Source organism: Rhinolophus hipposideros (assembly GCF_964194185.1).
Source record: "Rhinolophus hipposideros genome assembly, chromosome: 1".
NCBI classification, from domain to species: Eukaryota; Metazoa; Chordata; class Mammalia; order Chiroptera; family Rhinolophidae; genus Rhinolophus; species Rhinolophus hipposideros.
The window spans coordinates 32,368,797-32,382,473 of NC_138047.1; positions in this window are offsets into that span (position 1 = coordinate 32,368,797).

The window sequence follows — 13,677 nt, forward strand, 5'->3', positions numbered from 1 at the left end:
ATTCCAATCTGCCCTGTCTTGTTGCCCCTTATGCCCCCAGAAAGGGCTCCATTGATCTGGACAAGTTTTCCTGCATTTTTCTGGTGCTTATCAGTGGGTTAGAGAATTGGCAGATTAATTTTCCAAACAGCTTTCTTTTGTAAAAAGAAGAACTAGAGGATGTGCAAATCCCAATTCTGATTTTAACGGGGGCCACTGACCAGCTGTCTGAAAGCATGGCTGTTTTATATATCTCCTCAATCAGGAAAAATTAGTGCTGAAAACAAATGGTAAAATGAACACTGCAAAGAGTCATTTTACTGTCTATTAGGTAGAAGGTAGGAACACTATTTTGAGACTACATTTGAACATCATAACATTAGTTTTATTATGAGGAGATATTTTTGATATTCCTAAAACAAAACAGAACAAGACAAAACAAAAACCTGGATCTATTTGGAATAAAATCCTGAGTGAGAGATAACAAAAATTTAGTGTCGTTTTTAGTAGGGCTTAATTAATCAGTTTTAAAATTTGTCACTGAACAAAGTGTTATAGTTCTCTATTATAACAGCAGCAAAAATATAAATAAATAAAATAAAATAAAAATAAATCCGGGGATTAGATCTTAAAATGGATGACCAGGTAGAAGTAGATTAGGAATATCTATAATTGATATTTTACTAAACAGGATTAAGTATGATGTACAGGCATACCTTGTTTTATGGCACTTCACTTTATTGCATTTCATAGATGTTGCATTTTTTTACAAATTGAAAGCAAGACTCTGCACCAGCAAAAAGATTTTGACTCACTTTATTGCGATACTTTGTTATTGTGGTGGTCTGGAACGGATCTTGCAATATCTCCGTAGTATGTCTGTATCCCAGGAGTGAGTTTTAGAGCTGACCGTGTGAACAGCAATAGTGTGCAAGCCATCCCTAAGAAGGAGCTTAAGACATTTGTCAAGAGCATGGCCTTCAAGAAACTCAATAATAGAGTGAATATTTCTAACTATTTTTTCCAAGCATATGTTTACTTTAACTTGATACTTCAATGAGCAGAGAGGCTACAGGAAGGTAAGGGAGGGATAAGAAAAATATTACATAAATAATTAAAAAAAAAGAAAGAAAGAAAATGTTCAAATATCCATCCTGGGGTGCCTGATTTCATAGTGTCAACAGATGGTGTTTTTTCTAGTTTCCCACAGTGTCCTAAATGAGAAAGTTTTTTTAGGATACTTAGCTGGGGAAAAAAAAAAATCAGAGCGTTTCAATCTAAAATTCAAGTCAAATTGAAAAACAAAATAAAAACAGTGTTTAGAAGTGAACTTTTATTATGCTCCTGACTCAGGCGAGTACTGAGATAAAACTGTGAAAGAAAATGCTCTACTCATGAAATTCTCAAATAGCAATGTTCCATGAGGTTTTAGAAGAAGGGCATGTAAGTGATCAAATACGTTTAGGAATTTCTCTTTTTGTTTTTCTTTGGATATTCATGGTGCATAAGAAGTTGTGCTATAAGTGAATCAGTTTAGCTTTGTTTGTTCCAAGATTCCCATTTATTTTCCTTACAGCACACTTTTTATTTTTTCCCCCTAATGGAACACTAATTGCTTCCTGAATACTTATGGGCATGGTCGTCACAGAATGGAACCAATTTATTGTATCTCTGCCAGGGTTCTTGCCACTGCATGGGCAGGGAATACTGTCCATCTCCTCCTTTGTATTTAGTACCTAACACAGTGCCTGACATGCAACAGATGCTCAATAAATATCTGTTGAACTGAATTGAAAAATACAAGTTATTTCTTGATTGACATTTAGTCAGGGATCTGGTCTTAATAATGAAATATTTACACTTAATAAATATCTACAAACTCACACACTGAGCTGATAGTTTGACTACATGTTAGAGTTTATAAAACAGATTTAGGTATATTGCCTGATTTTATTCCCCATAAACACCTATGAAACAGCATGAAGAAAGATGACTAGCTGTCCACCAGAATTTGTATTTCTTAGTAATATAAAGTGATGATCTAGGTAGAACCCATATTTATCAGTCTTCCCTCACTCGTATTTAGGTGTGACTATTGTACACCAATGCAATATGAGTGGAAGCGAGATCAATCACTTCTGGACCACGGTTTTAAGCAGGATGTGTATCCTTCTATGGGCTCCCATCCTCTGCTTGCCTCCCAGCCAAACATGAATCTGGGTTGGCAGAGTAATTGATGGATGAGCTCTTTCTTTCTGAAGTCTCGATTTTACCATCTTGCATTTTTGAAGTCAATTTGACAACTTAACCCATGAGAATGGGTATTTTAACAATGATAATAAAAACCATCATGCATTTTTAGCTTGTTTTCGTTGATAAAGTATATTTTATATGGCTCAGTTAGTCCTCATAATAACCAGGCATGGTATGTAGAACATTTGTCCTATCTCCATGTTATAGGTAATCAAATTAATATTAAATAGTTTTGTCCAACACCCTATCATTCAATTTAGAACAGAGAACTCCAGCAAGGAGATCTCTAGGAGAAAAAAAAAAAAAAAGAACAAGTAAAAAGGGAGTCTCAACAGAATTTCTGACATCATGAGTGTTTGAAAAAATAAAAAAAAGAGGATATAGTTAAGTAGCATGAAATAACTAAAACTTTAGGGAAAAAATACTATAAAAGAAAAAAAATGGTATAAGAATTACACTACTTGGCTCTCTAGAGCAAAATTATTGCCTATCCATAATCATGCATGTACTGTTTACTCACTCGACTAGAACTAGAGATAAAACCAAATAGGCCCCAGAAGACAAAGAGGAAAGGTTGAGTTTTAAGAGACCTAAGTAGCAGGAACTCTGTGAATGATATTTGAAATCAAATAATCGGAATATGTCAGTCTGTGTTGTTTGTATATAGAGAAAAAACTACTAGAGAAAAACACTTGAAATAGACACTGTTGCCTCTGAGGTGGAACAACTTGGGGGTGAGAAGGGTCTAATTTTTCAATATAGATTTCAACGTTTAGATTCAGAATAAAGACTCAGATCTCTAAAATTCTGGGCATTTTAATCACAGATATATATTATTCTAATTAGAAATAACATTTGAGTGGCTTTAAGTGGCAAAATAATTAACACCAGTCACACACAATTACATATACACACACACACACACACATACACACACACACACACATACACGAACACACACACACACACACACACACTCATATATATGGTGTCTACTTCTTTTGTCCTGAGGGCAGGCTGTGTAGTTAGCTTAGCTCCCACATGGCTGGGGATGGAAGTAGAAGCATCTATTACATAGAGATGCAGGTGTATAGGGAATAGGCTGTAGGGAGGCAAGAATAGATGCAGAGAGAACATTTAGCAGTTTGGATATGAACAGAGTAAATGATGAAATTGCCATTTATGGAGCTGGAGAAGACTGTAAGAAACATATTTGGGAGATTAAAACCAGGAGTTCAGTATTGGGCATGATAAACTTGCTGCATCTATTAATATCCTAGTGGAAATGTCAAGGAAGTGCTTAGATATATGAGTCTGGAACTCAGGAATAGTTCTAGCCTGGAGAGTCAGTGTATAGATGGTATTTAGAGTCATGAATGGGTGAAATCACCTAAGGAGTAAGCATAGAGAATGAAGAGATGCAGTCTGAGGGTGGAGTTGTGGTCACTCTGAAATTTAGAGGCAAGAAGATGAGAAGGATCCAGCAAAGCAGAGAAGAAGTAATGGTCAGAGAAGTAGGAGGGTAACTGGAAAAAAATGGTGTCCAAGCAGTCAAGTAAAGATAGTATTTCAGGGAGACAAGAATGGGCAACTAATTCAAATTCTGTTGATGAATTAAGTGAATTAATCCTTGCATATGGCAACATGTAGGCCATGGGAGTCATTAACATGAGCAGTTTCAGTAATGTGATTGGGGACAAAATGAGTCCAAGAAAAAATGGGAATTCAGATAGTGGAAACTTTGAGTATAGACATCTTTTTTCTGAGTATTGCTGAAAAAGAAGCAAATTCATTAGTCAGTCAATGCAGCAGAACATAGGGTCAAGGTAAGGCTTTTTTGTTCTTTGTTGATTTTTAATGAAGTATGTTATAGTATGTTTGTTTGCTGGTAGGAATGATACTATAGTCAGGCAAAAATTCATGCTGTGAAGCAAATGAGGAAAATTAATGGAGTTATACCTTTGAGTAGACAAGAGGGAAAATAGAAACTAGTGCACTGATACAAGATTTCAGTGCATGTAAGGTTTTAGATCTGTTGGTGGGATCCTGTAAAAGCTCTCTCTTATCTTTCTGCTTCATTTTCCCTGGGGAATGATAAGCAAAATAATCAGCAGAGAGTGAGACAGGGAGAACTTGTGGATATTTGAGGAGAGATAAGAAGATATGAAATAATCATGCAGCAAAGTGAGAGAGAAACACCTTCCTAAAGAAATATAGTAGGGTTGACCGGGAACACTCGGGGTCCACTTGAGCATTTGGTCATGACGTCGTGTGTTCCTAACTAGCCACGTGCAGCTTCTCTGGTACCTAAACATAAGACCGAATTTGCTGAGAGTTGGCTTCAACCAGGACTGGGCTTTTCCAAAATTAGTTCAACAATATAAGAGAGGAATATGAAGGGGTCTATGTAGGTGATGGATCATGGTGATGCATCATGAAATCTGAATCAGGTAAGAAAACACAAGAGCATAGTCAAGAATAAGGTGGTAAGGTCAATAGGTCACAAAAATTTACAAAATTGTGGAAATTGAGGTACTACAAGAAAGGGGGTGAAAAGTAGGAAATGGTAGCAACAAGAAGAGGTTGTATGCTGGATGTTGGCTACAAAGAGGCTAGGGTATTTAGATATTGCAATGAGTAGCAAATAGGCCTGTCCACTTTCAAGCTGAGTGATACATGGATGGACAGATTTCAGACTGCCTGACAAGAGAAAGAATGCCAATTTATCTTAGAATATATATATATATATATATATGTTACCAGGGATGCCAAAAAACATATACACAGTTTAAGAGATGTCATCTATGCTCAAGCAGTAGTTTGCCATAATCAGAAGTGTCTGGACGCTGATGGTAACCGCTTTGAGCACCTCTTGTAATTGCAGAAGTCAAACGTGACTTGTATTCATTTGTTATCGGTATATACTGAGTAGTACAATTAATATAGTTTTTTCCTTTCTTAAAATGTGTGTACATTTTTTTGGCTCTCTCTATATACATATATTTTTCTATAAAGTAGAAACGTATAATTTATATGTGTATCTTTATCTATGCGTTTGTTCTCTTCTAGTTTACAAAGAAAGTAATAAAATGTAAACAAACATTTTCCAGGAAACTGTAATATTAATCACATCATTACGTGATTGTCAAGCATAGCTATTTTTTCTCTGAATTTTGTTGTTTAACTTAAATCTTATACATGAGTAGGAGTTTAACATATTCCTTTTGTCCTGTAAATACTCACCTCTTTTTTGCAAATACTTCATAGTATTTTGTTTGCAATAACTTCCTTTGGCTCCTTTGCCAAGTAGTTGATATCCAGATGCTCGTGAGCACAGTAATGTGTTGGCATAAACTAATTATCCGCCATGTGCAACTATTTATACATACTCACTAAGTAAGATATGAAAGCCATTTAGAATTCCCTCTAAATAGCCTCATGCACCTGCAGGCAGTTTTGGTTCAATAATACAGAAATGAATAATAAAGGTAGGTTAGGCATCTTTGCTCTTTATGGCTTTAAGAGTTCAAATGATTATGAACAAAACATTTCCTTTTACTTTGCAGCATTGCAAATACTATGATAATTTTCTTTGTAAATTCCTGAATTAATTCTAGAATGTTATATCTCAGAAACAAAGAAACTGGAGTTATATAATTTAGGTTGATAAGTTGTTATATTAATATACTTTTTTAATTTGGGAGAAGTGGAAAAAAATGTGAGGTTGGTGATTTGATGGTGGTGAAGATGAAAGGAGTTAAGTGGAAGGACATAGTTTTTGAATTAATTCCATAGGCCTGAGTTTGAATCCTTTGTGTCTAGGGCCAACTTACTTCTTAGGCATGATAGGCGTGATGCCTAGGGCCCATGATTGTTATTAGAGGCTCACAAAAATATTTTCATTTTATTTTCTCTTAAAATCAAAAAGAAACAATTGAACATAATAATACTGAATATGTAATAGTGAATCCAGCCTTGATAATAATTGTCTGTATACTTGTGCAACTAAAATTATATATAATTTAATTAATTTTTTAATTAAAATGTATTGAGGTGATAATGGTTAGTAAAATTACATAGGTGTGAAGTGTACAATTCTATTATACATCATCCATATATTGCATTATTTAATTTTAATTTATTATTTCATTTTTAATGGAGGAAGGAGCTCATGAAGGCAAACGTGACTAGGGCTATGAAAGTCTGAATACAGTTCTGAATGGCTGTGTCACCTTGAATGAATAACTTAGAATAACTTAACCAGGTTGAACCTTATTCTCCCAGTGTTTAAAGCAGAGATAATATCTGAGAGGGCTGTTATGAGAAACTGGTGAGATGCTGCATACTGTCATGCACAGAGTAGTCTCAGTGAATGTGAATAATTATCACTTTACTAAAAATGAAGAATTTGCCTCCATTACAGCAGCCAAAATGAAGTTGAGCTCTGTCTCTCTGTCTCTGTCTGTGTCAGTCTGTCTTTCCCTTTTAACACTGCTTGCCTACTGAAAGAAGCTGATTGAGAGGTTTGGCAAATTCAATGAGAACAGTTCTTTGTAAAGATATTCGATTAGTTTATAAATTCACTGCTTATTTTAACTACTCAGCCATTAAACTGAAATATGTTGGGCTAGACGATCAGGCTCCTTAGCTTATGCAGGGCCCAAGTCCTGACTTTGTGTCCATTACATTTATGTTTTTATTTGGATAATTTATAAATGAGTAGAAAACTTAAGTTTTTGACCAAAGTCTTAAACAGTGACTATAGACAGTTTATGTTAATTTGAAAAAACTATTTTTCATAAACTCTTTATTTCCATCATATGAAGCATGATAGAATTCTTCTGAAAAGTAATTGAAAAAAATAAAGTCATAATACCTCCCTTTTCCTGGCACCCAGTGATAACATCCATGGTTTCAGCCAAATGGAAAAAAAACAACAAAAAAAAATGTTTCTTATTTTATCTGCTGCTTTTTGAGAAAGAGAAGATGGGGAGTGAGGGGGGGAGAGGGGCCTGAACATTAATCTTCTCCAAATAGACATTTATGTAAATGTCAATCTTCCCATGGCCAGATGGCATAAGGCTCTACTTGGTTTCCAGTTCTTGCAATGTTCTAGCCTTTCCAACCCTGGTTATCAACTCATAATCATGCCCTTCTCCAAGAAGGGAATCTAATCATTTCTTGGCTAGTAGCTTAGACTTGCTAACCTTTCGTCTTTCTCGTGAGCTCTGATCTATTGCTAAATCTGTGATCTTTCAGTGCCAGTCTTACTCATGCTAGTGTGTGCCATGGTGAGCTTTCTTTGGGGAAGAATGCAAAGACTTAAAATATCTCTGTCTCTGACTTGTGTACTCACAACCATGTCTGAGAGTTGCTTTCCATATTATTTACAAGTGTTCTAGCAATAAAGGACCTTTTCGGCCCCATACTCTCCCACCTATGGTATAAGTTTCTTTTACCGGGGAGGTTTTGTCCAAGCTCAAGAGCCTAGGCTCAGATGTGAGTTAAGCCTTCCCTTTCTGTACCCACTCCAGCCAACTTGTGTCATTATGGCTACCTTTAGCCCTTTGCCAACTCTAAAGTCCTGGCAACATTTCCTCAAATACCAGCTGCTCACTCCTTGTTTTCTCATTTTCAAACACTACTGTTCCTGTGAACAGTTCCAAAAACCCCAAGTATTCCAAACCGATTTGGTTTTTCAGTAAGTGTCAGGTTCTTTTGGTAAAGCATCAGTGACCACCACTGGTTAGAGGAGTCCCCACCCTACAACCTCTTTATCAAATGTTAAGTCACAGTAAAAGCAAACCTGAAGCCAAAATCTGCTAAACTGAAGACATTTATTAATAAGAAGTCTTAGTCACGGATCTTTTTTAGCTTAATTAAAATAGGTTCCTTTTTTTGCCCGCTGGTTCATGAACCAGCATCATTCATGAAAAACACTCACTCTGAGTGGGACACAGAGGTTTTAATGGAAGGATCTGCAGGCTTTGTAATTCGGTCCAGTGGCAAGATGTCTCCAGGTCAAAGGCCCTAGAGATGGAGTGCTCATTGTTGGTGACCTTGGTCTTTTTCATGCAAGGACATTGGTTCGCTTAAGCTGCTCTTAACTTTTCACATATCTCAACTCCCATTACTATCACCAACAAAAGGTTATTTCTCATAGGTCTTATGCAAACTAATAACCCAAAGGATTGATTCATATTGAGATATTTCTTAAGCTAATTAACTCCCTCTAGAGTGTTAAATTTAAGTTGTCCATACATATATTCCATGCCACTTATACTGAAATAATTTTAAATTAATTGCACCCAGAAAACACACTGAACAAACCTGGTGAGGTGGTGGTGAGAAGATTCTTTAGTAATTTCTTAGATGAATTAATAAATAAAGTCAATGGGATCTTGAAGTTACTCAATTTTATAGATAAGACATAGCCCTAGATAGACGTGGATGATGGGAAAGGATTGGAGGACATTAAAGATCTCTTGTAACTCTTGAGTCTATGATTCTCTAAAGCCAGCACATTCTTAATCCATTTTAGACTTTGTCAGCTGTCTCTTGGATTCTGCTATTTAACGAGTTAGGCCCCTTTTCACTATTAGATAAAACCCAAAGAAATTGCAGAAAGAAAGAAAAACAAGAAAATGAGAACAGAGCTGGAGGTACACAGAATTCAAGATTATGATTTGAGATCCCAAGAAGATTAGGAAGAACAAAACAGTAATTGATTCTTTAAAGAGAAGGGCTATTAAAGAGGGAACCTAAAGCAGGAATTAGGTGAGTAAGAATAAAGTAGGATTCTATGTATCAGAACCAAGTAATGGTTGGGACATAATCTCAGCCAAAGCACTCTGTCTCAACTACAAAGATAGATCAGAATGCAACACCAACAAAGCTGACTTGAGGTCTGATCATCAAACTTTTGTTCCAGGAGACTCTATATTATTTTGATCCAGTTATTTTCAGAGCCTTTGGAGAAGAGTCAGTTAAATGACCTACAAACATATTACAGGAATAAAATGACACTTCCTTGCTTTATTCTACTCCCCCACCCCAATTGTGTTAAGAATATTTAGGTCATTACACTAATATTTTCATGTAGTCAAGTAATGTTTCTAGTGTACATTTTAAGACCTCTCTCTCTCTCTCTCTCTCTCTCTCTCTCTCTCTCTCTCTCTCTCTCTCTCTCTCCATGGCCACCTCCATGTTTTATTCAGATACCCATAACTTCCACCAAATAGCAGTAGAAAGGTAAAAGCCCAGGAGTTCACATTCATCTGTAGAAAGACCAATGCATTAGAATTTGAATTTGTAGACAGTCAATTGCTTGACAATTGGCAAAAGGCAATGGTACTTGAATAAAGAATTCAACCTGCCCTTGTGTAGATTCAATATCAGTTTATCTCTACTTTCAGATACTTCGGTAAAACTTCAATTGATGTGAATTGTTGTTGCTGTTTTATACTACAGTTCATTTTTGTGAGTTATATAATAGAAATATTTTAAGACAATCCTGTGATAAAAGACATAAACTATGCTGAAACCATAGGGAATTCTTCTGCTAAGTATAGGTGATAGCGAACAGCTAACATCAACATGAGTATTCATCAAATTATCAGGTAGGAAGGGATTTATCACCAAAAAACATACCTTTTCATTTCTCCAGGCTAACTCGTTTCAGGATCTTATGAACGATGGCTGGTTTGATCATTCAAAATAGCACTGTTTGTTTGACCTAGTCATGCATTCATTTTTTAAACAAATTTTTATTGAGAACTCATTACTGGGCTACACTGAAGGGGACACAGAAATATATAATTAGTCTCCTGTCCTCAAGGAGTGCACATTTCACTTGGGGAGATAGGTGAACATGTTTTTGCAATATTTTGCAAACAGAGGACTGTACGAGGTGTGATCAAACAATACATACAGTTAATTTTTAAATAAAAAAATTACATTAAAAAACACATTGCCATTAATCCTCCTCAAGGTACTCCCCCTAGCTTTGAACACACTTATCCCATTGTTATTGCCATTTTCTGAGGCAGTTCAGGAAGTCCTCTTTCCTGAGTGTCTTTAGTTGCGCTGTCACGGTTGCCTCAATGCCTGAATCATTTTGACTTTGGAGAAGAGTCAGAAGTCACACGGTGCCAGATCCAGTGAATAAGGTAGATGAGGACACACTGTAATGTTTTTATTTCACAGAAATTGCCGTATACCAGAAGCGATGTGTGACACAGAGTGTTGTTATGATGGAGGATGATTTATGGCACAGCTTAACACACACCTTCTCTCAACTGTAGCTCACACCCAACTGACTGCACTGAACAAGTTGAAACTTGTCACACACTGTTACTAAGGTTCCATATGCCGCTTTCTGTATTGAAGATCCCTGCCAGTCCATTGGATGGCACTCAGAAGCAGCATTCACCATATTTCTTGATCACAACGGAAAGGCTCTGTGTCACGTATCTCTTCTGGTACAGCGATATGTTATTTCTTCAAATAACATTGCAGTGTGTCCTGTACTCATCCACCCATTCACCGCATCTGGCACCAGGGAAATTCTGGCTCTTCTCCAAAATCAAAATGACCATGAAAGGTAAATGCTTTGAATCAGTTCAGGACATCCAGGCAGCAATGACAGTGCAACTAAAGACACTCACTAAAGAAGACTTCCAGAACTGCTTCATAAAGTGGTAAGAATGATGGGATAAGTATGTCCTAAGTGAGGGAGAGTATTTTGAGGGGGATTAATGGCACTGTGTCTTTTACTGTAATAATTTTTTTTTTTTTTAATTTAAACATTCACCGTGTGTTTTGATCACACCTCATATAAGAGCACAGGGGAAGGGCACTCACCAGTATGGATGATAAATACACAAGAAATTTTACTTTACTTTATTTTATTTCATTTTATTTTATTTTTGGTGCAGATCACATGAAGTTTCATCAAACTGGCTTTTTATGGGTGGTGGCACCATTTTTTATTTTTTCTGTTTTTGATTTAAAATAAGGCCTAATGTAGTGCTTTACATTCTATGAATTGTATATAAAGTATTTTTCAATTCTTATTTTGGAACAAAAGTGATAACTATTTAATTTACCAAGGCATTTTTTATAGTAATTGAATGGTATCCCCACAAGGGCTAGAAAGGATACTTCTAAATAGTAATTACTGAAGGAAGGTATAATAGAACCACCCTGTAATATGCCCAATTTTTCTAAATTTCTACTCAGATCATATGTTGAACTCTTTAACTTAGTTGAGAAGTTGGCAAACTTTTTTTCTTAAAGTGTCAGATAGAAATATTTTGGGCTCTGTGGGCCATCTGGACACCATTACAACTATTCTGTCTGTGATTGTAGCACAAAATAGCTATTAGGCAACACATAAATGAAAGGGAATGGCAGTGACCTAATAATCTTTTTATATGCAAAAACAGGTGGCAGACCAGATTTGTGCAGCGGCTAATTTACTGACTCCTGAGTCTTAATCGATTATTTCAGATCATGCTGCAAATAAAAGTGTATACAAATGTGTAAATGTTCACTTAGGTATAGATTTATGTTAGGTGAAATCCATTTTTCTGAGCACATACTTGGATATACAGGACTATGGGACAGGTAGAGTTCGGTTGACTTAAGAGCTTAGGCTTTAAGAATAACTGACACAAAAAGAAAATTCTGATTTATAATAAAATTCCTAGGTAAATTAGTATCTTAGTCGATATGGAGAATTTTCATAATCTAAGAATAGATAAAAAAAAGTAGAAGGCATCTTACATTTTATCCACACAATCCCTTCATGACAAAAATTCTTTTAAAACACTTGTAGATCCTGCATTCATGTGGTTCATATGAGGCTGCTAATTAGTCCTGTAGTCTAGCTAAATAAGAATAGATCATCCTGTTCTAGGCAGAGAATACTAAGGCAAGATTTGTTGGGATGGTCAATTCTTGAGCACTAGAAAATACTTATATATGATCTTATCCTTTGAAGTCAAGATTCACCACTAGAAGAGCAGAAAGAGTCTTCCTCACTGTGAACCAATGCACGGTTACCTTTCTTGTTTCCTCTTGCTGGTCTATCTTGATTGAATTTACCCTCCACCCTTGGAGTTAACAGTAACTGTGCCCTCTTCTCATTTTTTATAAATGCAGAGAGACAGTGACATGGTCTTCAGCTCTTAGCTCCCCATTGACTTTTTGTGAATGTGGCAATTATCCAAGTTACTGGACTGCAGATTTATATTTATAGATATGAGATGCTAATTTTGAAAGTAACCTTATACATCTTATCCTGTATCTGTTCACTTACCCCTTCATTTTTTACAACTATTTATTGAGTACTTAATCTAAGTCAGGCGGTGCACTAATTTCAAGGGATACAATATTAAGTAAATATAAGTATGATCTCTGAACTCATGGCACATACAGTATGGTTGGTTAACAGCTATTAACCAAATAATCATACATAATGATAAACAACTGAGATAAATTCTCTAAGAGGAAGCTCATATAATAAAGGGATCTAACAGAGACTAGTGGCCCGAGCTATGTCAGGGAAGTCTGCTTGAAAAAGTGCTTCCTAATTTTTTTATATGAAGGATGAATAGCGTGAATCAGGTGAGTGGAGGGGTGGGAGCTTTCCAGCAGAGAGAATGTGAGCTACAGTCGATTACGGCAGGAGGAGAAATAGCAGTAGGGGATCTGGCACTTTCCAGGAACTGAAAGAAGGCTGGTGTTGATGGAGCAAGGGAAACAATAGTCCAAGGCCAGGCAGAAGTCAAGGCACCTGGAGCTATGACCACGAGAAGAAGCTGGTCTTGACCTTATGAGAAATAGGAAATATCTGAACAATTTAAGTTACTCAGTGACATAAACAGATCTGTATTTTGGAAAGATCACTCAGACCACACACAGCATGAAGACCAGATGGGAGAGGTTCAGAATGGATAAAGGGAGAACAGATGACCTAGAGTGAACAACATTTATGAAATTTTAGACACATCTTTACATTCATTTAGTAACTTACTCATTTGTTTATTCACTTATTTTTTCTTCTTTCTATTGACACTTACTGAGAACCTATAATATCAAAAGCATGGTGAAGGATAAAAAGAGAGCGAGGCCATAGTTTCTGGTCCCTCTGAGCTTGCTAAAGATGCATATTTTTTTCTTATTATAGTTTGAATGTTGACTTGTTGCAATGGTTTGTACTTGAGTGATATTGATTTACTAGCTAAGAGCAGTTTGAACCTAGGAATTTTTGCTCCAGTGAATTGTGTAATGACAACCAAATTTGTATTAAAATCCATGACTAACTAACTTTTTCCACCTTGTTGGAAATCCCTGTATATGGCTTTAAAATTTTCACATTGTGTGGTTAGTGATTTATGGCAGGAGGTCAATTTCTTTTGTTTTTCTTCATGTAGTAGAAAT